The 26,573-nt window shown below is 42.9% G+C and overlaps 1 long non-coding RNA gene across 1 annotated transcript; it reads right to left on the reverse strand.

The window, feature by feature from the left end:
• Positions 1-1,449: 1,449 nt before the first annotated feature.
• On the reverse strand, positions 1,450-25,814 carry LOC139030055 (uncharacterized). The gene is made up of 3 exons (XR_011482375.1): positions 25,607-25,814; positions 25,153-25,231; positions 1,450-3,659 (listed from the first exon to the last, which is right to left on the reverse strand). It is a non-coding gene; the product is annotated as an uncharacterized lncRNA (long non-coding RNA).
• Between the last annotated feature and the right edge of the window lie 759 nt (positions 25,815-26,573).

Below are 26,573 nucleotides of genomic sequence, written 5' to 3' on the forward strand. Positions count from 1 at the left end.
CGGGGTAAAGGGAATAGGCATGTTAAATTTAATAGATTTTGTCAAATCGTGTTCCAAAAAGATTGCATAAATTATGTTCACGTTCAGTGCAGACAAGATGAGTCTCAGAAAGCCCTGGAATCAAACATATTCCACCATGTGTTGGCTGGTGACCGTTTACCCACTGCTAACATGTGGGTAATGCTAAACGTGCTAATGCACTTTTTAAAAATATCTTTGAGAGTTTTGAATCATAGTGAATTGAAAATTCCTGGGCTGCTTTCCCTGAAAGCAGTAGTCTAGTTTTGAGTAAACCATCCCTGGGGAGCTTATTGACAATACAGACTGTAGGGCATCATCCTCAGAGATGTGACTGGGGTGACCTGAAATGTGGTCTCAAAAGTCACACTTTTTAATAAGCCTGCTAGGAGATTTTAATGTGGTTTATGTTTGGACCACACTTTGAGAATCACCTCTTTACTAGGTAAGTCCTATTTCCACTGATGACTTCTTCCTACCAAATAGAATCCCACTTGATATAGATAAATATATCATTTCCTATCCTTACTCTTAGCTGTCTGTCTCTATCATTTCCAGTAAGTAAGAGTGAATGAGCCAGGAGCAGGGAAGGGTGTATCTGTGCACATAATTTGTTAACCAGGACTTGGAACCCCACAGAATTTTTGTTTTGAGATGGAGAAAATTTTACATAATAAGTTTACAATAATAATAATTGCTCTTGAAGAGAAATAGCCCTGTGTTCAGCTGGAAGAAATGCCGTTTTTTATCATCACATCTAAACTCCTAAGAAAGAAAAATGTTGTCATTTTGAATTGTAACATGTCTTCTATTGTAAGTAGCATTCCAATTTCAGAGATGTTAAAATAGGAGAAAATATTGGTCCTAGAGTTGATGAAATATAGAAATTTGCATAAGCTATTTGACATGAAAGTCGAGAAATACCAAAACATGTGCAACTACAAAAGAGGGTCACCTTTACATATTCTTGGAGGAGAAAGTCTTATTTGGTTATTTGGTTTGCTGAGCTCCTAAATAAGTCAGGGTATACAAGCTGAGGTGTAGGCAGAATTGCTATGTTTGTTGGAGGAAAGAGAAATATGAAATTCTGAGAGGAACAGGAAGAGAAGCTGAGGAGGAGGAAGTGAGGACTCCGGCTACTGCTTGAAGAAAGAGCAAGAATCTTTAAATACACACACACAAGCACACACATATTCATTCAAACATACACCATCCCTTTGAAATATTCCTGAGGCATTGGAAGTGCAATGATATCCCTTTCTCCTTCTTACCATATCATCAGTGAAGCTGGCACTGCTCATACCTACTCTATGTGAGTGAGTTTTTTGGGGATACTTAAGTTTTATTTCTCCTTAGGTAGTCAGCAAAGATGAGAAATCTCAAAATGGGTAAACTGAAAGATGAAGAAATAGCTGCTACTGGTTATCAGCATTGTTTTTTAAAATTAATTTATTTGTTTATTTTAATTGGAGACTAATTACTTTACAATATGTGGTAGTTTTTGCCATACATCGACATGAATCAGCCACAGGTGTACATGTGTCCACCCGTCCTGAACCCCCTCCCAACTCTCTGCCAACCCCATCCCTCTGGGTTGTCCCAGAGCACCAGTTTTGAATGCCCTGCTCCATGCATCGAATTTGCACTGGACATCTATTTCACATATGGTAATATACATGTTTCAATGCTATTCTCTCATAGCATCCCACCCTTCCCTTCTCCCACATAATCCAAAAGTTTGTTCTTTACAACTGTGTCTCTTTTGCTGTCTTGCATATAGGGTCATCACTACTGTCTTTCTAAATTCCATATACATGCATTAATATACTATATTAGTGTTTCTCTTTCTGGCTTACTTCACTCTGTATAACAGGCTCCAGTTTCATCCACCTCATTAGAACTGACTCAAATGCATGCTTTTTTATAGCTGAGTAATATTCCATTGAGTATATGTACCACAACTTCCTTATCCATTTGCCTGCCAATGGTCATCTAGGATGATTCCATCGGAAACAGTGCTGCAATGAACATTGGGGTGCACATGTCTCTTTCAGTTCTAGTTTCCTCAGTGTGTATGCCCAGCAGTGGGATTGCTAGGTCATATGGTAGTTCTAGATTTTTAAGGAATCTCTGCACTGTTCTCCATAGTGGCTGTACTAGTTTGCATTCCCACCAACAGTGTAAAAGGGTTCCCTTTTCTCCACACCCTGTCTTGTATTATTGTTTGTAGACTTTTTGATAGCAGCCATTCTGACCAGCGTGAGATGGTACCTCATTGTGGTTTTGATTTGCATTTCTCTGATAATGAGTGATGTTGAGCATCTTTTCATGTATTTGCTAGTCATTTGTGTGTCTTCTTTGGAGAAATGTCTGTTTAGTTCTTTGGCCCAATTTTTGATTGGGTCATTTATTTTTCTGGAATTGAGTTGCATGAGCTGCTTGTATATTTTGGAGATTAATTCTTTGTCAGTTGTTTTGTTTGCTATTATTTTCTCCCATTCTGAAGGTTGCCTTTTTACCTTGCCTATAGTTTCCTTCGTTGTGGAAAAACTTTTAAGTTTAATTTGGTCCCATTTATTTATTTTTGTTTTTATTTCCATTACTCTGGGCGGTGGGTCATTGGGTTTTAACTTGATTCGTAAGTAAGGAAACCTCATCAGAAGAGCTGAGTGGATTGTCCAATATCATTCGGTGAATCTGAACCTCAATTAGGATGCAGAGCCTACTGCCTCTTTAAGCAGGTTGGGCTCCTTCCAGAATCAAGGAGTTGACCCTTCTGTAGCTACAAGTAATGCTTATTAAAATTAAATATCAGGTGAAAATTTCTGGACTCCAGGAGACTCAGGACATTCAATGCGTGAGTCTGCTGCCTCTTTTTCTATTCAAACCATGTTATACAACTTTCATTCACTGACAGCAGCTATTGTCCTCCCCCTTTCCTCCATGTGTCCAAACAGCTGACCCTGGCATAAAGGCATGGGTGGTCATGGAAACAGACTTTTGCTCACAGTCAAGTATCTGCTACAAAGACGGGATGGCACGCTGAGCTCTCTTGCGATCCTTTTCAGAGGAGAAATGACTGCTTATGATGAAGGTCCATCAGTCCTGCCATGAACCTCTGTGAAGGGACATATCACCATAACTTAGGAGTACTATAGCTCCTGGTACTCAGGGGACCCCCAGTTTAAGACTCCAACTGTTTTAATCGAGAGGCCCAGATCCATAGGTAGTGTACTAACATTGAACGTGGCTCTCAGCATTCATCCCAAAGGAGCCAAGCCATCAAGAAATCCCATTTTGTCTTTGCAAATTAAATGGAATGATTAATGGTTCACACGAGGAAAACAGCAAAACCTGTAAACAGCTCTTTCAGGTTAACAAGCTGAAGACTTAGCTGAACGTTTTTTGCAGCTTGACAATCAGAAGTGACATCCACACAATAGAGTGTTGCTCTTCTTAGCAGATCGGTTCTTTCTCCACTAATAAATGCAAGTGTCACATGGAATGCACTTATTGTTTCATTTTCTGCAGCATAATGTAGAACTAAATCATTAGCACCCCAGCAGAGCTCTCACACGCTCCCACAGGATGAATAGTCTCTCCAAAATTCACATGCTGAACCTACTGAGTCCATTTTCTTCCTGGGAAGACAGAGGGAAAGAGCAGTCACTACAGTCATACTAGCAGGTCCATGCCTGCTTGTTTGTTTTGATCAACACTACTGAGATATAATGCACTTTCAAAAGATTGCATCCACTTTAAATGTTGAAGTCAATAACTCTGACATGTAACCACACAGCCAGAGTATAGAACATCAGCATCGCCTCAGAAATTTGCCTTCAACCTCTTTGCAGTTAACCCCTCTGTAAGCCACAGCCCCAGGAAATCGTGGGCCTGTTTCTGTTGCTATAAATTAGATTTCTCTTTTCTATAGTTTCATATAAATGAAACCATGTCACTTATTCTTTTGCATCTGTCTTTTCACTAGGCATAACGTCTATGAAGTTTATTCCTTTTTATTGCTGAGTGATTTTACTCCATAACGTGGATGTATCACAATTTGTTCATCCGTTCAGTGGATGATGAACATTTGGATTGTTTCCAGTTTGGGTTATTATAAATAAAGCTGCTAGGAGAATTTGTACATAACCCTTTGAGGGAAAATTAGGTTTTCATTCCTCTTGAGTAGTTATCTGAGAGTGGAATCACTGGGTCATATTATCCTAAGCACATGTTCAACTTTATAAAATCTTGCCCAACAGCTGACCATGTGTTTGCACTACTCTATTCTTCCAGCTCCTCACTAACCCTGGGAATTTTCATTTTTCACACCTTCTAGTGGGTGTGAATAGGTATATAACTGTAGTTTTACTTTTGCATTTCCCCAAAGGCTAATGACACTGAGCATATTTTCATGTGCTCTTTGGTCATTCTTACGTAATGTTCAATACCATATTTTGCTTTTTTTAAAAAAAGAAATGTATCTCATTATGGAATTGTAGGAGTTCCTCACGTGTTCTAGATGCAACCACTTTGCCAAGTGTATGTTACATATGTTTACTCCCAATGTATGAGCTGTCATTTTTAATTCCTAAGGGTTTTAGAAGAATTGGGGTTCCTTTTTTGTTTGTAGGGGTTTGGAAAGCAAATATTTTTCCTTTTGGTGATGTCTTATATGTGACATTTTAAAAAAATATTGTGTGTAAAATCAAAACAATAAATCTTTGTTCCAAGGCCATGTAAACTTTCCCCTGTTTTCTTCTAGAAACTTTATGATTTTAGCTCTAATGTGAAAGCCAATGACCTGTTTAAAAAACATGTAGTAGTTTCTTATATGGTTAAACATATACTTTCCATATAAACTAGGAATTCCATTACCAGGTATTTATTTAAGAATAATAAAAATACATGCCACAGAAAGACTTGAATACAAATATTCATAGCAGCTTTATTTATGAGAGCCAAAAGCCATAAACAACCCAAGTGTCCATCAACCAAAGAATGTATAAACTATTTATATATCCTCACATATATATTCAGCAACACAAAGGAACAAATTACTTGTTGAAAGGTAATTTTGAACAAAATACAACAGAGAAGAATCTTACAGATACTAGGCTGAGTGAAAAAAGCCAGAAGCAAAAGATTATATACTATATTATTCCATTTTTATAAAATTCTAAAGAAAATAAAAAATAACCTATAGGGATAGAAATTAGATAAGGTTGGTAGGCAGGCAGTTAGCATTAGGGCAGAGGAAGTTTGGGAAGAGATATGAGGAAACTTTTGGAGAGATGGAAACGTTCTGTATCTTAATTAATTGGGATACTTACACTTGTCAAAAGTCATCAACTTGTACACTTAAAATGTGTGAATCTTATTATCAATAACATTGACTTAAATTTGACACATTAAATTTCATAATTGTATTAGCCAAGGGTTCTCCAGAGAAGCAGAGCAGATTAGGTACATAGAGATATATAAAAGGAGATTTCATGTGGTTATGGAGGCTGAGACTTCCCATGATGTGCCATCTGCAAGCTGGAGACCCAGGAAAGCTCATGGTATAATTCAGTCAGAGTCCCAAGTCCCAAGAATCAGGAAGCAGATGGTTTAAGTCCTTATCTGAGTCTGAAAGTCTGGAAACCAGAGCGCAGAAGTCTGAGGACAGGAGAATATAGATGTTAGCTCAAGCAGAGAAAGAGGAGAATTTGCCCTTCCTTCACCCTCTTGTTCTGTTCAGGTCCTCGTCAGATAGGATAAGGCACACTCACATTGGGGGCCATCTGCTGCACGCAGTTCACCAGTTCAAACACTGATCTCTTCTGGAAACATCTCACAGATGCACCCAGAAATAATGTTTTACCAGTTATCTGGGCACCCCTTAGATCGGCCAAGTTAATACAGAAAGTTAACCATCACAATAACGGTCTCCTTATTGAGGGTGAATACTACTTAGCACGTCTTCCTTGCTGCTTGGCTTCCCTGGTGGCTCAGAGGGTAAAGCATCTGCTTACAGTACGTGAGAACTGGGTTCAATCCCTGGGTCAGGAAGATCCCCTGGAGAAGGAAATAGCAACCCACTCCCGTACTGTTGCCTGGAAAATCCCATGGACGGGGAATCCTGGTAGGCTACAGCCCATGGGGTCGCAAAGAGTCGGACACAACTGAGCAACTAACTCGCTTCAGTCATGTCTGACTCTTTGTGACCCCATGAACTGTAGCCTACCAGGCTCTTCTGTCCTTGGGATTCTCTAGGCAAGAACACTGGAGCAGGTTGCCATTTCCTACTCCAGGGGATATTCCTGACCCAGGGATCAAACCCACGTCTCCTGCAGCTCCTGCATTGGCAGGTGGGTTCCTTATCATTTGCATCATCTGGGAAGCCCTCAAGCCTCGTGAGGCCAAGGACAACGTCTACCTTGCTCATTGCTGGATCCCCAATGCCTATGAAGTAACCAGCAAAGGGAAAGCATTCAGCAAACATTTGATAAAAGGGCAAGAAAGAGGAGGAACTTACAATCTTATTCAGGAGGAATACAAGGAGTTAAATAACTTAGTGCAGGGAAAAGACAGTGGAAAAGCTGGCTTTAAACTCAACATTCAGAAAACTAAGATCATGGCATCTGGTCCCATCACTTCATGGCAAATAGATGGGGAAACAATGAGAGGCTTTATTTTCTTGGGCTCCAAAATCACCACAGATGGTGACTGCAGCCGTGAAATTAAAACATGCTTGCTGCTTAGAAGAAAAACTACGACAAACCTAGACAGTGTATTAAAAAGCAGAGACATCACTTTGCCCACAAAGATCCATATAGTCAAATCTATGGCTTTTCCGGTAGTCATGTACAGATGTGACAGTCGCACCATAAAGAAGGCTGAGCACCGAAAAAATGATGATTTCAAACAGTGGTGCTGGAGAAGACTCTTGAGAGTCCCTTGGAGGGCAAGGAGATCAAACCAGTCCATCCTAAAGGAAATCAACCCTGAATATTCACTGGAAAGACTGATGCTGAAGCTGAAGCTCCAATACTTTGGCCACCTGATATGAAGAGCTGACTCACTGGAAAAGACCCTAATGCTGGGAAAGACTGAGGTCAGGAGGAGAAGGGGTGACAGGGGAGGAGCCAGTTGGATGGCATCACTGATTCAAGGGACATGAGTTGGAACAAACTCTGGGAGACAGTGAAGGACAGGGAAGCCTGGTGTGCTGCAGTCTACAGGGTCACAAAGAGTCAGACATGACTGAGCGACTGAGCAGCAACAAAAGGGTAGAATTCACCAAATGAAGGAGAAACCCACGTTCAGGAAGAAGAGAAATATATCTGTGTGCTCTAAAGCAATTGAAGAAGACACTGAAATAAGTGAGTTTTTAGAAAGTAATAGATTTGAAAAATAGAAGTATACAAGACAGGGAATTCCCAGCGGAGAAACCTTCAGGAATAAAGATGTAGAAGTAAATGTGTGATAAATGAAGAGGAAGCAAATTTTCATCTCAAAATCTGCAGAAGAGACCCCTCCTGCCACTCTACCCCCCACCTCAAATCCAGACCACTATCCTTCTCCACCAGCCTGTGCCATGCAAAGCCCCCAGGTGCTGCTGTGATAGAACATCCCACCCATGCTGAGAGCAGGGTGACTTTGAACCTCCTCGCCACTGTTCTGTGAGGCTCTGGTGCTCAACAGAGGTCCCAGGCCTGGGGCACGTATTAGCAAATGGGCTTCCCAGCACCGTGCACACCGGAGACAGCAAACTGCAAGCTGAAAATTCATTACATTTGTGAAAAACCTGAATTTATTTAGACAAAAGCAGATGGAGAGGATGGATAATCTCGTTACATTTCAGCACGCTACACTTTATTCAGAAGAAACGCAACATAACGCATTATGCGTTCCTTTCTTTCCATCTGCTTCCCCTCTCTGAGTTCAGGTTATTATTAATGTAATGAATTCATCCTGCCTCCCTCTTGATTCCATTAGCCTGTACTCCTAATTAAGTTTTGTTCACATTGTCCTTTTCAACTGCTCAGAAACTCTTTCGATGTAGCTATTTTCCTCAGATCTGAAATCATTTCTACGGATGAACCACCAATACCAGGCATGTACAATGTCTTAATAAAATTGTAATTTTTTTTTCCTCAAAGATAGAGAGTTAACCAGGTCTTTCCGTTCCCCCAAACTGTTCTGACAGACTTGACAGACAGACAGACAGAGGATTGGGATCAACTTTTGACTTGCATTTTGGGAAGAGGAAGTGAATCATCTTCCTCAGAGTTCATGTGTCTTGATGTTGCTCAGCTCACTATTAAGCAGAGAGCTAGTTTTCCCACTCCCCTCCTCTGCCCACAACCAGTGCATTTTTCCCAAACACATTTAATGCCTACAGAAAGTCTTTCAAGAACTGTCCAAGGAGCAGAGACAGCAAAGACAGATAAGTCCATGTTCAAATATTGAGTTAGCCAAAAAGTTCATTCAGGTTTTTCTGTACCATCTTCTGGGGAAATCTGAACGAATTTTTGGCCAACCTAAAGCTTATGATTGCTCACGTTTCTGATCCCCACCAAGGACTGTGGGTGTAGTATTGTTACCAACTGCTCTGGCCTGGGGATGCAGGCATTTTCCAGACCTGTTGGTAGTTTTCCAAAATTCCTTTAGATCAAGCATGCCTACCTGAGAGAGGGGTCCAGGCTGGCAGCTCAAAGACCACTCCTGGAGTCAAACTGTTTTTGGACTGAACATGAGCCTGCTGGAAAGGAGCAAAACCAATCTATTGACACCAGGTTGTGGTGAAGGAAAGTACAGCATTTATTTATAGAGTGCCAATCAAGAAGAATGGGCAGCTCATGCTTAGAAGACCTGCACTCTCCCATGGCTTTCAGGGAAGAGTTTTTTAAGGCAACATTTGAGGAGAATTTTGCAGCTCCTGGGCTTTCTTTTGATTGGCTGGGGTGAGGTAACAGGGTGATATTTCAAGAATCTTAATCACCAACCTTCTGGCTCCAATCAGTCTGGGGTCTATGTGCTTGTGGTCAGAATTTAGTTACTCCACCTCTGAGGTAGTTTTAATTCCTGCAACCTAAAGACATGCATCAGATTGTTACATATACATATCTGAAAGGATCTGCTTTTCCTTTGTTTTTGCATTCCCTCACATCCCTAATTACTAACTGCTTAAGTCTACTCTTTGGGATTCAAGAAAGGCCTAGACTAAAGCCTTTTTCTACAAATGAGAAATAGGTAATGCAGAGAAATTTTGTATCCAGGAGGGCTCCACAGGGCCCTACTCAGTTTCAGTCCCCTCTTTTCTTTAGTATGGCTAAGTCCTATGGGGGATCAGGGGCAGGACAAGAAAGGGAATAAAGCTGGGGTAGAAAAGTCAGTCATAAACTCAAGAGAGGAACTCAGTTTTAGGGGGACTTGGTTTCAAAACTCCTGCAGTCAAATTCCAGCTCTGCCCCCCAGCAATTAGGGGGAACCTAGTCAAGTTAGTTTGTGCCTCTGTTTCCTCACCTATCAAACAGGACTAATGATTCAAACCCACTTTATAGAATTATTGTGAAGATTAGATGCAAGAAAGTAAGGAAAGCACTCAGCACAGTGCCTGACACATCGATGCCTGATAAATACTGGCTGTCACAGCTACAGTACCCGCTGTGACTCTGCTGCTACACGGGGAACCTTTGGGGCTCCAGAATTTAACCTCAACTCATGCTTGTTCACTCACTTCCACACCCAAAGATTTAATAAGTCAACCTACAACCAAAACCACAGCAACTTCACCAGACATTAAAGAGAACAGCACGTCTCTCTGGGGTCAGTTCCATAGCCCTTCAGCTTAGGCGCTATCTTTCTGGTGGAGTTATTGAGGAAAATTCCAGTGTCATGATGATTCTCCTCCTGGAATCCAAGTCACAAAGAAGCTGCTCCCTGTTCCCTTATTTCAATCCTCCTGAAGGTCATTTAGAGTTTTGCTCAGAACCTCCTCCTTGGGGCACTGCATTCCTTAGGGTGATAATGCTGGTGAAGTTGGTCTTCCTTTTCTTTTGTTCCCAAGTCTGAAGCATGGATCAAGGACAACTGCTGTTCATCTTCTAAAAATCAGCAAGTAGGATCTGCCCCGTCTCTTCATGAAGCTAGGACTTGGATCACAGGGAAGCTGATCAGGCCTCTGGTCTTTATCTCTAATTGACTCTGAGTCCCCCATCACTGACCTCTGAACGCCAAACTGAGGCTGGCCAGACATTGCAGACAATTAAGAAGCTTTCTGGAACTCTTTAGTTGCTGCCTGTCTTGTGCCTTGAGCAAGACCTGTCTTTGACCAAGTGATGTTTTTCCTCAAAGCAGGGTCATAGCAAGCTAGCTGCATGCTGATGCTGAGGCCAGTCTACCCTGCAGTCGATGTATAGCAGAGTCACTCCCACCTTTATTACACCCACTGAAAGCTTCCAGAATGACCTCACATAAACCACTGCAGGGGGATTGGCAAGAGAGTTTTTTATGACTCTGCTCCTGGGCTTTTAGGAGAGAGTACATTTTTCCAAACTTAAATCTTCTAAATTGGAGTTGCCACCTTTAAAGGGTGAACTGACCCAATGTCCTTGCTGAGCCAAGAACTTCTTTCAAATGTAGAAGAAAAATTAACACCTTCCTTTTCAGACACTGGATGAAAGAGGCCACTCATAGGTCAGAAAATTGGCTCAAATCAAATCATTGAAGGAATTTGAGTTTATTTTTGTAGATAGAAAAATTGCAAAAGGTCAGTGCCTTCTACTTCCTCCCTCTGCCTCGGTCTCTCACTCATCTATCAAGCGTCCATGCATTAGTGCCTAAGAATCTTCCAAGATGAACTGCCCTCAACCACCAAGCAGGCATGGTCTGACCATAGTCACAAGCCTGAAGAAATGTCAGCTCCGGAGAGGACTGGGAGCAACGACTAAGTCAGGACAAAACATCATGATCACCTCCACTAGCACCTGTGCCTCTCTGACCCCAGCCATGCACTCTTGCCGCCCCATTGCTCAGGTAACAGCAGGTGTGAGCAGCAATAGGTGGTGGAAAGAAAATAAAAGAATACATCTGATCTGCAAGAGTGTGTGGTCAGGTGGGAATCCAGTCCTAGGAAGATACTGCGTAAACATGGGAGGCAAAACAGCACGAGAACTAGGGCTTTGGAGCCAGACTCTCTGGGTTTGGACTCTCTTTGCATGATAATTGTGTGATCTCCATCCTGAGGGCCTCGCAGATGGTGCTAGTGGTAAAGAACCCATCTGCCAATGCAGGAGATGCAGGATATGCAGATTTGCTCCCTGGGTGGGGAAGACCCCCTGGAGGAGGAAATGGCAGCCCACTCCAGTATTCTTGCCTGGAAAATTCCACGGACAGAGGAGCCTGGGAGGCTACAAGGTCCATGTGGTCACAAAGGGTTAGACACAACTGAGCGACTGATCACTCACACACACACACTTCTTGAAAACCTCATGGGATCATTCAGTTCAGTTCAGTCGCTCAGTCGTATCTGACTCTTTGCGACCCCATGAATCACAGCACGCCAGGCCTCCCTGTCCATTACAAACTCCCGGAGTTTACTCAAACTCATGCCCATCGAGTTGGTGATGCTATCCAGCCATCTCATCCTCTGTCGTCCCCTTCTCCTCCTGCCCCCAATCCCTCCCAGCATCAGGGTCTTTTCCAATGAGTCAACTCTTTGCATGAGGTGGCCAAAGTACTGGAGGGCTAAAAATTAGGACCCATACAATAATTGGTACATGCTCAATTTAAAAATTTTTATCATCATTGAAAACTTGATCATCTCATATCACTGACTCCAGCAGCTTCACCCTGGGAACAAAATCCAACCACAGTTCACTGTGCCTCTCTCTGGCCTCAGTTACCCCCTCTCCCCCTTGTTCACTAAGGTCCCATGCACACTGCCCTTCTTGTTCAAATAAAGAGAACTTCCTCCCACCCCAGAACTTCCTCCTTTGCTATTCTTCCTTTCAAATTGCTGTCACTACTCCCACCCCATTTGAATGCAGAGTTCCAAAGAATAGCCAGGAGAGATAAGAAAGCATTCCTCAGCAGTCAATGCAAAGAAATAGAAGAAAACAACAGAATGGGGAAGACTAGAGATCTCTTCAAGAAAATTAGAGATATCAAGTGAACATTTCATGCAAAATTGGGCTCAATAAAGGACAGAAATGGTATGGACATAACAGAAGCAGAAGATATTAAGAAGAGGTGGCAAGAATACACAGAAATGTACAAAAAAGATCTTCATGACCCAGGTAATCACAATGGTGTGATCACTCACCTAGAGCCAGATGTCCTGAAATGTGAAGTCAAGTGGGCCTTAGGAAGCATCTCTATGAACAAAGCTAGTGGAGGTGATGGAATTCCAGTTGAGCTATTTCAAATCCTGAAAGACATGCTGTGACAGTGCTGCACTCAATATGCCAGCAAATTTGGAAACCTCAGCAGTGGCCACAGGACTGGAAAAGGTCCGTTTTCACTCCAATCCCTAAGAAAGGCAATCCCAAAGAATGCTCAAACTACCGCACAATTGCGCTCATCTCACACGCTAGTAAAGTAATGCTCAAAATTCTCCAAGCCAGGCTTCAGCAATATGTGAACCGAGAACTTCCAGATGTTCAAGCTGGATTTAGAAAAGGCAGAGGAACCAAATATCAAATTGCCAATATCCGCTGGATCATTGAAAAAGCAAGAGAGTTCCAGAAAAACATCTATTTCTGCTTTATTGACTATGCGAAAGCCTTCGACTGTGTGGATCACAATAAACTATGGAAAATTCTGAAAGAGATGGGAATACCAGACCACCTGACCTGCCTCTTGAGAAACCTATATGCAGGTCAGGAAGCAACAGTTGGAACTGGACATGGAACAACAGACAGGTTCCAAATAGGAAAAGGAGTACGTCAAGGCTGTATATTGTTACCCTGCTTATTTAACTTACATGCAGAGTACATCATGAGAAATGCTGGGCTGGATGAAGCACAAGCTGGAGTCAAGATTGCCAGGAGAAATATCAATAACCTCAGATATGCAGGTGACACCACCCTTATGGCATAAAGTGAAGAGGAACTAAAAAGCCTCTTGATGAAAGTGAAAGAGGAGAGTCAAAAAGTTGGCTTAAAGTTCAACATTCAGAAAACTAAGATCATGGCATCTGGTCCCATCACTTCATGTGAAATAGATGGGGAGACAGTGGAAACGGTGTCAGACTTTATTTTGGGGGGCTCCAAAATCACTGCAGATGGTGACTGCAGCCATGAAATTAAAATACACTTACTCCTTGGAAGGAAAGTTATGACCAACCATAGATAGCATATTAAAAAGTAGAGACATTACTTTGCCAACAAAGGCCGTATGGTCAAGGCTATGGTTTTTCCAGCAGTCATGTATGGATGTGAGAGTTGGACTGTGAGGAAAGCTGAGCGCCGAAAAATTGATGCTCTTGAATTGTGGTGTTGGAGAAGACTCTTGAGAGTCCCCTGGACTGCAAGGAGATCCAACCAGTCCATCCTGAAGGAGATAAGTCCTGGGTGTTCATTGGAAGGACTGACACTGAAGCTGAAACTCCAATACTTTGGCCACCTCATGTGAAGAGCTGACCTATTGGAAAAGACACTGATGCTGGGAGGGATTGGGGGCAGGAGGAGAAGGGGACGACAGAGGATGAGATGGCTGGATGGCATCACCGACTTGACGGGCATGAGTTTGAGTAAACTCTGGGAGTTGGTGATGGACAGGGAGGCCTGGCGTGCTGTGATTCATGGGGTCGCAAAGAGTCGAACACAACTGAGCAACTGAACTGAGCTGAATGCCCACCCTATTCCCAGTTTACCGAAATTTTATTTAATAGTGCCTTTCCTGATCATTTTACCTAAAATGAAAACATAGAATTCCTGACACTCTACCTCCTCACCTTGCTTTATATTTTTTGATAGAATATCCTTACCTAGGGACTTCCCTGGTTGTCCAGTGGTTAATACTCCTTTCTTCAATGCAAAGGACATGTGTTCAATCCCTGGTCAGGGAACTAAATCCCACTTGGCATGGGGCAACTCAACCCTCAACCCACAATGAAAGATCCCGCATGACGCAGCCGAGATCTAGTGTTCTGCAACTAAGACTTGATGCAGCTGAAATAAATAAATGTTTTTTAAAAAGAATATCCTTGAAATTGTATCATTTTTTTCATTTTGTACCATTCACTGTAGTATCCTCAGAGGCCAGACCAGTATCTGACAAATAATAGGCTCTCAATAAATGTTTCTTAGTGAAGGAGTCAATGAATGATATAAAAGCACTCAACTAGTGTTAGTGCCCCCAACAGCATCTGATGGCGGCCACAGCTGGGCACACAGCCCTGTGGTGGCCCTGACTCGCCCCTCACTGGCTCTCACTTCAAGCACTCACAGATTTCCTTTCCTCGCCTAGGGAGGATGCCTTGGCGTTCCACTGAGGCCAAGTGTGGCCTCTGAGTGTGATGTTAGTGCTCCAGGGGCAGCCTACAGCCACAGGACATAGAAGCCATGACTGCTGCCTGCGCCCACGCCCCAGGCAGTGCGCTCAGGTGTCTTGGGAGGTCCTGATGGAATCCAGCCCCAAAGCATATGGTAGTGACCTCAATAGCATATCCTTATACCAACTTTTCTTCATCTTCTGCCTTGCCCCTCACCTCTGTTCCCTGGGATCACCTCCCCAGGGAGGCACCTGCCCCCAAGCCCTTATCTCAGGCTCTGCTTTGAGGGCATTACCTGACACTGAGTCCAGAAGTAACTGTGAATGGGGTACACATGTGGGGGTGGGGAGGCGTTAGCACACAGCCTGACCAGGCTGTAGTAGAAAAGCTGAGAGAGCTTTCTGGAGGTAGTGAGCTCTCAGCTTAATTTCTGAGGAAAGAAATGTGGATGGGCAACTCGGAAAAAAAAAAAATCCCTTTTGAGCTGCAGGGTTTCAAATCCCAGAGACTTAGCAGCAGAGAGCAGAGGGGGACGTCACCGGGAATTCAAGGCTTCACCCGGGGAAGATGGTGACCATGGCTGCCAGCGTTCATCCTTTCCTGTCTTCAGCCCTTCTTTGCAGAGACAGAATTTATAAGCATGCTTTTGCCTTCCTAATGAAAATTTAGTCTCTCAAGTCTTATTAACTATAATGGGGGAAAAATACCTCTTTTCTTTTTTCTGGAGGTAAGAGCAATGAAATTAAATGATCCAGTTTGCCCATTTCTAACACCACTCTGGCCACTAATGAAGATGCATCTGCACACAATGTGTGGTTCACATACAGGGCATCCCTGCCTGGGTGGAGAGTGCTCAGACAGCTCCATGCAAAACAAAACGCTGGAGGCAAATGAAGTTTTTGGGAATCAAATATTGCTCTCCTCAGATTCACATGATTGAGAATCATAGTATCTAACAGGCAGGGTCTTGGCGGAAGTTTCCGCCACAGCCCACCTCCTCTCACTGCCAGGTACTGACAGCCCAGAAGGAAAAATGTGCCCACAGGAGAGGGATCATCAAGGAGTCGCACAGAGGGGATTTTAGGGCAAAGGAGTGTTCTGAGCCGTGTGCAGATAATTGTTCAATTTAATGATAATCACAGACATGTTCAGTGTTTTGTGAGTAGTACCTCATGACGATAGTCCTATGAGGCAGGTACTTTATTAATTTCATTTGTATAACTGGGAAACCAAAGGCCAAGGGGTTACGTGGGTTGCCCAGGGCCACACAGCAAACTGAGTTTAACATAAACCTGCACATGGGTGGTGTAGGTTCAGTTCAGTTCACGATAAAGTGCTAAAGGGGTTTGCGTGTTTACCTTATCTTTCATATTCATTAAATCATTCACCAAATTTTTTTTAATTCTTTATTCTTGGCTACACTGGGTCTTCATTGCTGAATGCAGGCTTTCTCTAGTTGTGGTGAGTAGGGGCCACTCTTGCTTAGGCATACGAGCTTCTTGGGGTGGCTTCTTTTGTCGCGGAGCACAGGCTCTAGAGCGCGTGGGCTTCAGTAGTTGTGGTGCGCAGGCTTACCTCCAAGGCATGTGATATCTTCCCAGCCCAGGGACCAAACCCACGTCCCCTGCACTGGCAGGTGGGTTCTTAACCACTGGACCATCAGAGGAGTACATCAGAATATTTCTCAAACAGTTATGAAATGCCAGGTACTGTGTAATGCCTGATATACAATTGTTGCCTGAGTGTTTTAGGTGCCTCTTCATGCTTTATGTCTCATCTCGTTTAATTCTCACAATAACTTTATTCTCATCCCCCACTTACAGATGAGGAAACAGATGTAGGGATGTCAAATTCAAGGGCAAACTTGCATGGTTAGTAGCTAAGGAGCTGGGAATCAAGTTGAGCCACAAAGTCCCCAGAGCCACTTTCTTGCCTTAAATCTAACTCCCTCCTAAGGAGAGATATTAAAATTCAAACCTGAGTCTTATGATCCAGAAACCTATGTTTTTGCTATGATATCACACTGACATAGATTCACAAGCAATATTATATGCTTAAACCTGTTGCATTGCTCATCCTGTTTGCGACACCGATTGTCTTGCTGTTCATACTGCTTGCGCTGTTCACTGAACCCAGGCAGGCAAGGCTCTAGCTAAGAGGCTGGGAGAAGACACGAAGAGCCGTAGGAGCAGCAGACACATTTACTCTCTACTGGCTGGCACAGAAGCCATAACGCATCCTCTCTCCATAGCACAGTCATAATACAGCCATAACATAACCATAACATAGCGTAACCATGACGCCTCTCCAACGTAGCCCCAGTGCAGCAGAAGCCAGGGCTTTTCAGGTGAAGCTTATATACATTTACAGAACAAAAGTAGCCCAAGTCCAACAAGTACCTCATGATGCACAGGCACAGGATCTCAGCTGTTACATACCCCTGCAAAGCCATTGTTTACAGAACATGGGACAAGATGGCATGAGAGCCTGGGGTGAGATAGCCTGACTGGCAACATCCTGTTAACTTCCCCACACCTGTTTATTCTGAAATATACAGTTGTTTGAGCAGTAGTAGATGTTCAGGACATATTAAAATTGCAGTTCCATGATTTTCACAATTGACCTCTTCTCTCTGGTCTAGTACCCTTGCAAAGGAGAACTCTGACCCTGTGTTCTTCATGTTCCGTTCACCCTGTAAGCATGCTGGAAAAAATAGAAAATAATGGCATACCTGGGCAGAATTCTGGAGAAAAGACCAATTCACTTGAACCAAGCATATATAACAAAGCTTTGACCCACTGGGGACGCCAGCTTCCAAGAGAGAACCCAGTATCCCAGGAGTAAGGCAAAGAGAAATGAGGATTCTCTTCTTGAACGCAAGTCCTACACTTTCATTCCTGCTTTGGACAAATCTTGCTCCCAGGAGCCATCCAGCTGCCTTCGTAGTTCTCGCTTTGGTGGGAGCTCTTTACAGATCCCTCTCTAATTAAGCATCTTGTAACAAACCCCAGTGAGTGCTATTTCAAATGCTAATGTGTGAGGTGAACAAATTAAAGGAGATGAAAAAATGCATCTGAATGTATTTATTTGTAATGATACATGAAGTCTCCTATTTAAGGGAAGTGATTCTCTAAAAGGAAAGTGACCCATCATGATGTCAGTCGTCAGGAGGCTAACTCAGAAGCAGCAGCAGATCAGGATTTTTCTGCATATAAATACACAATCAAAGAGCCATCTGCCCCAGATGGTAATGATTGAAACTGACAGACAATTCCATTAAGTATAATCTTCAAATTGAGACTTTTTCAGGAACAGCATGCAAGAAGAGAGTATGTTAAAGATTTATTACGCTTATGAACTATTTTTGTACAATTATTCAAAACAGACTGGGAGTAAATTATTATAAAATGTACTTGAAATGAGTGTGTACATTTAGGCCTTTAAAGTGTATGCATTTATTAAAGAACTCTTAACATCCTGCTATTTTATTTGTCATGTGGCTTGTGTTTTAAAATATCAGTCAAGTATTTCTTTGTTTAGGGCTACTTTTCAAGCATTTCCATAAGAAATGTAATAAAAACAAAGTATGGCTGCTAATTCAGTAAAATTACATCTGGAGGGGCACTGAACTCTGGGTGTGTCCTCTATCCATTTTATAAACTGTGCTACATCAAACAAGGGAGGTGGTTGATATATTTTAAATGTGGATGGAAAATAAGTAAGACAGGCACTAATGTCTTTATATATTATTTATAATGCCCTAATCCTCAGGCTTTCAGAAACTTTTAGCCACATTCTTGTGCCATAATTCAAGCTAAACTTCATTCACTTTCATGTCTGTTCTCCTAGTGATCATTCTTATCCCTTTGTTTCTCCAGGCAGATTCTGACACTTCCCATTACCTCCTTCACTCCGCCACTTTGATCCTGTAGGACTTGAAGGTAATGGAGCCTATTTCTCCTTCCTCTGAAGAGCTAGCCTTAAAACATTAGGTTTTGACATATGCAACTAGACTCTCGAATCTGGTCCCCCTGCATGCCTTCTGAGAGCACATCCCTTTTTATGGGGGAAGACCAGTACCAAGGAGAGAAAAGCCGCCTGATGTTTCTGCTCTTGTGGCAAGCAATGTTGAAGGGTCTCTGGTATCTTCCAATCCCCAGGTCCTGTGTCCTCAAGGAAACGAGGAACAGTGCTCAGGAGTCTACCTTTGGCCAAACCTTTGGAAGGCTTACCAGTTGCTATCAAATAAATTCTCCTAGAATCAAAGATCAACTTGACTACACAGAATGAAGGGAAAAAGTGAATTAGGGGTTGTTGTACCACCAGAGGCAAACATGAAGAATGAGCCAGATTATTAATATTTTTCCACTTAATATTTAACAAACCAAGGCTCTCCCCTTGCCAAACTACTCTCTGGGTGTAAATCTGGCTCAGATGGAATGAGAGGTTTCTTTTCCCCACTGAAAAATCTGATTTTTATTGTCTCTTCACAGTCCTTGAAATTGTCATATGCTCTAAATTTATTCTCGATCTACCCCCACTGTACCAAAACTCAACCTGCTCTTCCCTTTGCCCTTGAGTTAAATACATTCCCAGTCACTGAAATAGTTCGGAGCATTTCCCACAGAGCTAGCAAGTCTCCTGCTGTTTTTTCCTTCTCTGTCTCATGGTGACTTTAAACACAGAGAAAGAACAGGGATATGTGACCAAATCAGAAAGTTTGAACTGGAAGGCTTTGTAGAGAGATCGTTGAAGCCCAAAGAGGAAGTGACTGTGCCAGGGTCATAAGACCCGCTAGAGGCAGGTCAGCCAACATGGGGTAAAAGTGCATGATCTCTGGGATCTGGCTACCAGAGACCCAAGCCTGCTGCTACCACCTGTTAACTGAGTGTCCTCGTGGAGCCTCAGTTTTTCCACCCATAAACTGGGGGTAATAATTGATACCTACCTGCAGTGAGAATTCTGTGGGGTAAGATAGAGATATGGAAAGAGCCCAGCTAGTGGTCAATGCATGTTGCTACTACAGAGTTTCAATTTTTCCTTTTACCACCATGAGGTTTGGTGTTCCCACCTAATATTTTGTCTATAAACTTTGAGAATAAGCCTAGAGCAGCAATTTGCCATTTCTTCTGCCCCAAATGTTCTGAGACTTTAAATTATGTTCTCTGTTGCCCTTGGTAACTTTTCAGATAAGAAAAAAAGGGGAGTGAGCCAAAGGAGAAAGGGATAAGGAAATGCATTTTGTAGGAGGAGGGCACTGGAGTCAGAGGAGGGAAATAGCACTACAGGAGCAGACAGAATTCCTTTCCAGATAGAACTTTAGAAATCACCTAATTCAAACTCTTGCATTACATTTGGGGAAACTGAGGCATGGAAATGGGATAGATGGTAGTGCTGCTGCTAAGTCACTTCAGTCGTGTCTGACTCTGTGCCCACCATAGACGGCAGCCTACCAGGCTCCCCCATCCCTGGGATTCTCCAGGCAAGAACACTGGAGTGGGTTGCCATTTTCTTCTCCAATGCATTTGAAAGTGGAAAGTGAAAGCGAAGCCACGCAGTCATGTCTGACTCTTAGTGACCCCATGGACTGCAGCCTACCAGGCTCCTCCATCCATGGGACTTTCCAGGCAAGAGTACTGGAGTGGGGTGCCATTGCCTTCTCCTAGATGGTGGTGATGGAGCTAAGAACTCGGTTTTCCTAAATGCCCTTCCCTCTGCCTCAAATGCCTTTCATTCTGCATCACCTCCCTGTACCACCATCTCACCTAGTTAATGCCTATTAATTTTGAAATCTCAGCTCCAATGCCCCTTCCTCCTGGCAAGTCTTCTCAGATCCACCCTCCACCACTGGATCCAGGCCCCGTTACACATTCTCATAGCACCTGCCAGTGTGTTTCGTCCCCATCACCCCATTCCCGCCCACCACACAGCACATGCAACCTGCACTCCATAAACACGTGAGTCACTGAGGGAGCAGGAAGCACGGAGCATGTGTTCTATGTGGGATGCTTTTTGCTTCCCTAAAGAAACACCTCCACACAATTCATTCATAAAGCAACAGCGAGAAACAGCTTCCACTGAGGCATTAGCTTTCAACTCAAGGTTCAACTAGGATTCTTTAAAGGGAACTTTGTTAATTGTGATGTCCTCCACCCCCGCAAAGTCAGTGGGGCTCTTTCTCTCTAGCCCGCCACTCCTTTCAAGGTAATCAGGGCTAGAGAGGACAAGAACTAATAAGCAATTCCATCAGTTGTTCTAGTGCTTTATTTTTTTTCCCTAACACTTGCTCTTATCACCCCAGACATACTTTATGTGGAACAAATTGATTAAAACATAAAACGAGGATTCACTTTCTGTTAGTCTCTGTGCTGTGTAGTTATTGGGATATAAAAAGATCCAAGTGGCTTAACTAAATCCAGGAAAAATCCATCTCCTACTGTCTTATCTTCAGCTGTAAAGTATAAGCTTCTTGCTGAGAAGGGCGGAGAAAGAGAACTGATATTTATTGAGTTCCTACTACATGCCAAGCACTGGCTGAGACAACTTCCATCATTTATTCACTCAGCAAATACTTGAGTACTGGGCACTGTTCTAGGAACTGCGGAGTCAGCAATGAAAGAGCGAAAGTCCCTGATGCCACAGAGCTTCCAATCCTGTGAATGGGGAGAGACAAGTAAGCAAATAAAACCACATACTGTCAGATAGGAATTACAGCTATGAAGAGAAATAAAGCAGGTTAAAGAAATAGGAGTGGTGGTAACTTTTTAGTTGTGGGTCAGGAAAGGACTCTCTGAAGACATGGCCCTGGAACAGAGACCTGAATGAGATGAACGCAAGGCTTGCGACTGTTGGGAGGAAGTGTTCAAGTCAGAAGAAGCTGCCAGCACAGAAGTCCTGAGGTGGGAAAGTGTTTGAGCTGCTGGAGAGGCAGAGAGGCCAGCATGTGGGGAGCACAAGAAGTGAGGCAAAAAGGATCAAGAGATCGGGACAGGGAGGTGGCTTGTGCTTTGAACTCTATTCCAAATTTCATAACAACCCTTTGGTGGGTCTTGAGTGAGAGCATGCTATGAGCTGGTTGTGCCTCACTCAATCCTCAAAATACTCTTAAGAGAGAAGTAGCATTAATCTCACTTTATTGATGTAGGAATTGGGTGTGGGAAGATATTGTGTAAATATCTTGCCCAAATTTTAGACTTGCAGTTCTAACTCAGGACAGCATGGTTCCCAACCTGAGGCTCTTCACCCTCTCCCACTCCGAGGACAGGACCTGTGTCCTGCATGATTCTCAAACACAGTCACAGTAACCAGAATGTGGTTCCTGCCTGGTGAATATTTTCTAAATGAATGCTAAGACTCACCCTTCTGCTAAATCCTTGGGACACTTAGATGTTTGGGTCATTGAATAGATAAATACGAAGAGTAAAGGGATCTTTATAATCAAAAAAGAGAGTTAAAAAAATAAGATGTTTTGATCTGTGCTCTATTTTGGGCAATACCCTTCCACCGAGAAACATGATTTTTTTCCCCCAGTCCTTCAGTGTTTGCCTATTTTGATATTTAAAATTCCATCTTCTACATAGTTCTGTACACACACACACACACACACACACACACACCAAATTTGAAATGAACTTGCTTGCTACTCAGGCCAAAGGTCTATTGGAAATGACACCCATTAAAATCTAGCTGAGATTTGAGTTTACTCCTCGTGGCTATTCACACCCAGAGATCATGTCAAGACTATAAAGTTATGACTTTGATCTTGTGCCCTTTCTCCTTCCTATACCTGCGTTACCTACCATGGAGCAAACTCTTCTCCCAGGGGTGAACTGAAAGAGAAAAGGCTATTTTCAGGAGACAACACATGATACAACCCACCTCTGACTCAGAACCCTGCTCTGAAATATCCCAATCTAATCCCAAAGAAGGGCAATGCCAAGGAATGTTCAAACTACTGCACAATTGCACTCATTTCACATGCCAGCAAGGTAATGCTCAAAATCTTTCAAATTAGGCTTCAAAAGTACATGAACTGAGGACTTCCAGATGCACAAACTGGATTTAGAAAAGGCGGAGAAACCAGAGATCAAATTGCCAACATCCATTGGATCATTAAAAAAAAAAGGCAAGAGAATTCCAGAAAAACACCTACTTCTGCTTCATTGACTATGCTAAAGCATTTGACTGTGTGGATCACAACAAACCAGAAAATTTTTAAAGAGATAGGAATACCAGACCACCTTACCTTCCTCCTGAAAAACCTGTATACAGGTCAGGAAACAACAGTTAGATCCAGACATAGAACAATTGACTGGTTCCAAATTGGGAAAGGAGTATGTCAAGGCTGTACACTGTCACTCTGCTTATTTAAGTTCTATGCAGAGTACATCATGTGAGATCCTGGGCTGGATGAAGCTCAAGCTGGAATCAAGATTGCCGGGAGAAATATCAATAACCTCAGATATGCAGATGACACCACTCTAAAGACAGAAATCAAAAAGGATCTAAAGAACTTCTTGATGAAGGTGAAAGAGGAGAGTGAAAAAGCTGTCTTAAAACTCAACATTCAAAAAACTAAGGTCATAACATCCAGTCCCATCACTTCATGGCAAATAGATGGGGGGAAAATGGAAATAGTAAGAGGCTTTATTTTCTTTGGCTCCAAAATCACTGCAGATGGTGACTGCAGCCATGAAATAAAAAGACGCTTTCTCCTTGGAAGAAAAGCTATGACCAACCTAGACAGCATATTAAAAAGCAGAGACGTTACTTTGCCTACTAAGGTCCATCTAGTCAAAGCTATGGTTTTTCCAGTAGTCATGTATGGATGTGAGAGCTGGACCATAAAGAAAAATGAACACCAAAGAATTGATGTTTTTGAACTGTGGTGTTGAAGAAGACTCTTGAGAGCCCCTGGACAGCAAAGGGATCCAACCAGTCCATCCTAAAGGAAATAAGTCCTGAATATTCATTGGAAGGACTGATAGTGAAGCTGAAACTCCAATACTTTGGCCACCTAATATAAAGAATTGACTCTTCAGAAAAGACGCTGATGCTGGGAAAGATTGAAGGCGGGAGGAGAAGGGGATGACAGAGGATGAGATGGTTTGATGGCATCACCGATTTGATGGACATGACTTTGAGCAAGCTTGGGGAGTTGGTGATGAACAGGGAAGCCTGGCATGCTGCAGTGTCCTTGGGTTTGCAGAGTCGAACATGACTCAGTGACTGAACTGACTCTTACCTGCAGAAAAGATTAATAAATGAAGTATCCCACATTTCAGTCTCTGTGATGTTCAGTCAACTGAACAACAGTCCCTCTCAGTCATTCATGCAATAAACATTAATAAATAAAGTAACTTCTAGGATAAGGAACTCTCCATGGTGCTGGAGTGCTAGTGAGGTAAGTCAGGCTGCCCTTGCTTTCAGGAGCCTGCAGTCTTGTCCTGGGGATAAGGCCAAGCATGTTGTCACATAAACATTAAGTTGCAAACATGGGAAAGCACTGAAGGAAACAAACCAGTATTTCTAAGAGCTGAAAGCTAAGGGCTTCCAGGAGAGGGCTTATCTAGTCTGGGGTGGAGGCACGGAGGGTTCTCTGAAAGAGCGGGCAGGCATTAGGAAGATGAAGTTGAGACAGAAGGGGCAGTGTAGGCCTGGAGCTTTCCCAGGCTCTGAGTGAAACCACTGGGTTTTGTGTGGGGCGCTCTGAAGGGCTCAGGTCATTTTTGTTTCAGTGCAGAAAGAATTCAGTGAGAGGCAACGTGATAGATAAGAAGTGATTTATTAGAATAGGATACTTATGAGGCTTACAAGCGGGCAGGCAAGAGGGTGCCACACCCAGAGAACTTACTGCGCTACAGTTTATAATCAAAGGAAAAGTCTGGAGGTGGAGAAGACTTTGTTTGTCTTTCTTTAGTAGATGTCACTTTTCCATCATCAGTTCCTCCACCAGGTTGGGCAGGGCAGTTTTCCTGTATCTACATGGTTAAGCCAAGTCCACAAATTATCATTTTTTATGTGTGCAAAGAGCATGGCCTAACTTACTCAGCTCACTGGGCAGGATGTGGGTCTTAAGCCACCACTATTTTATTGTTTTGGGTCATATGTTGTGCTTCTGTTATATGGTTTTGTTGTTAAACAGGTCTGCCTGGTTTTGTGGTTAAGCAAGCCTGCTTTCCTGAGTAACTATTAGCTTACCGTTAATGGTAATTTACTTACCATTAACTTACTAACAATTAATTTAACTTAATAACCTGTAAGTTATTTTTTTCTACTTACAGTCCCCTAGTGCGATTAGCTATTTAATCACCTATTTTGTCCCTTTACTCTGTCCTTATGAGGAGGGCAGAAGCAAAGGATCCTGGAGGACCTGGAGATGGCTGGTGTGACTAGGATCCAGAGAGAGTGTGGGGGACTAGAGGAGGGATGCAGAGCCTGGGTCTAGTCTATGCACCTCCTTTGCACCCAGCATTCACCAAACTAACTGTTTAAGCAGCCTCCAGATGAAACAGCACAATAAATAGGCAAAAACAGGCTCAGGAAGTCCTAGATGTTCCCAGGGTTACTAGACATAAGGGGTCTACAATCCTGCAAAGACGTAAGGGTAGAGAGGGATTTGCCAAGAAAAAGCCATTATCATCACCTACCTAGGGAGAGGAACTCCAGGTGAGGCTCTCAGGGAACCTGGCCTTGAATAGTTGTTTACATGTTTACATCCTGGGGCTCCTGGAAGAAATGAGAAGCAGTCATTAGCACAGCAAGCAGCCTTCATCCTTCCTTCCCCATAAAAACACTGTCACCAGAGGATGGAAAATTACCCTGATGTCTCTATATCTCCAAATTGCACTTTGGGGACAGACTGTGTAAGGTAAACAGACCCCGAGTGAAAACCTCCTGGCTAGACTTCCAAGCCAAGGACTAATAAATAACCCTGAAATATACAATCTGACTGCAGCTTTGCTTTGTGGCTCGTGGCTTCTGCCCTAGGGAGGACCATGAATTGCAGGGCCTGGCAGATGGGTCAGGAAAGTGGTATCTGCCTGGTGGGTTGAGGACCTGCAAATTAACCCCACAGTGGTACTTACCTGGGGAAAGACTAACCTTTAAGTGAGGAGCAGGCTTGGAGGCGAGGCCTCCTGGGCATGAAAGAAGCAGCCCCAGCCCACAAAGTGCAGAGATGAGACATTCTCCCCCAGTGAGGGAGCACTGTGAGTCACAGGATCGAAGGAGGAAAACAAGAATTTTAGTGGTGATTGAAAATGCTCATTAGGAGAGAGCCTGGGCGGCAGTAAGTTAGCCCAATTGGAAAGTGAGAAATTTTCATAGTCTGTATTTTTCTTCCTCAGTCAAAAACACTCTCGATTTGCCAAAGCACTTTTGCAATCATTTGTAAATTGGTCTGCCAGGGTCTCCATGAGAATGTTAAATGACAAGAAGAAGAATCAATATCTCATTGCTGACTTGGGGGTAGGCATCCATGTGAAAAACAAGATTCAAAACCCTGATAGAAGGATGCAAAGATGTCAATCTCTTGGGATGAAAAATAGTTAAGCAAAAGGTGCCAAATGCCAAGCTAGAGAAAATGATCTAATGCAAGTAAATTTAACATAAGGCAGCTGTAGGTGTTGAAGCTTTTCTTTTTAAATTTGATTTTGTCAGGGACTACTGATAAGAATTACCTCAAATAAGATTATCAAGAATAAATTGATTCGCACTTAAGCAATGGCTGCAAAGAAAAAAAAAATTGTGCTGTGAATTATAAAGAAAACACATGAACAACTTTGGAAATAGGAAATTTACAGAGAGTTTAGTACAAAATCTGTGTCCTGGAAGAGGCATTGCATTTTGGGCTGAGAGACTGCTTTTTGGGGGGCAACAGTCACCAGTGTTTATCAGGTGTCAACTATGTACCAGGTACTGTTGTGGGTTTGTGTGTATGTGTATGCACACATGTGTGTGTGTGAAAGACAAGTGGCTTTTATCAACATGCAACAAGCCCTGTGCAGTATTAAAGGTTATTATCCCTGTTTTGCCATGAGGAAACTGTGGCACAGAGAGGTTAGCCATC

This window comes from Odocoileus virginianus, chromosome 20 (genome assembly GCF_023699985.2).
Source record: "Odocoileus virginianus isolate 20LAN1187 ecotype Illinois chromosome 20, Ovbor_1.2, whole genome shotgun sequence".
Classification (NCBI taxonomy): domain Eukaryota; kingdom Metazoa; phylum Chordata; class Mammalia; order Artiodactyla; family Cervidae; genus Odocoileus; species Odocoileus virginianus.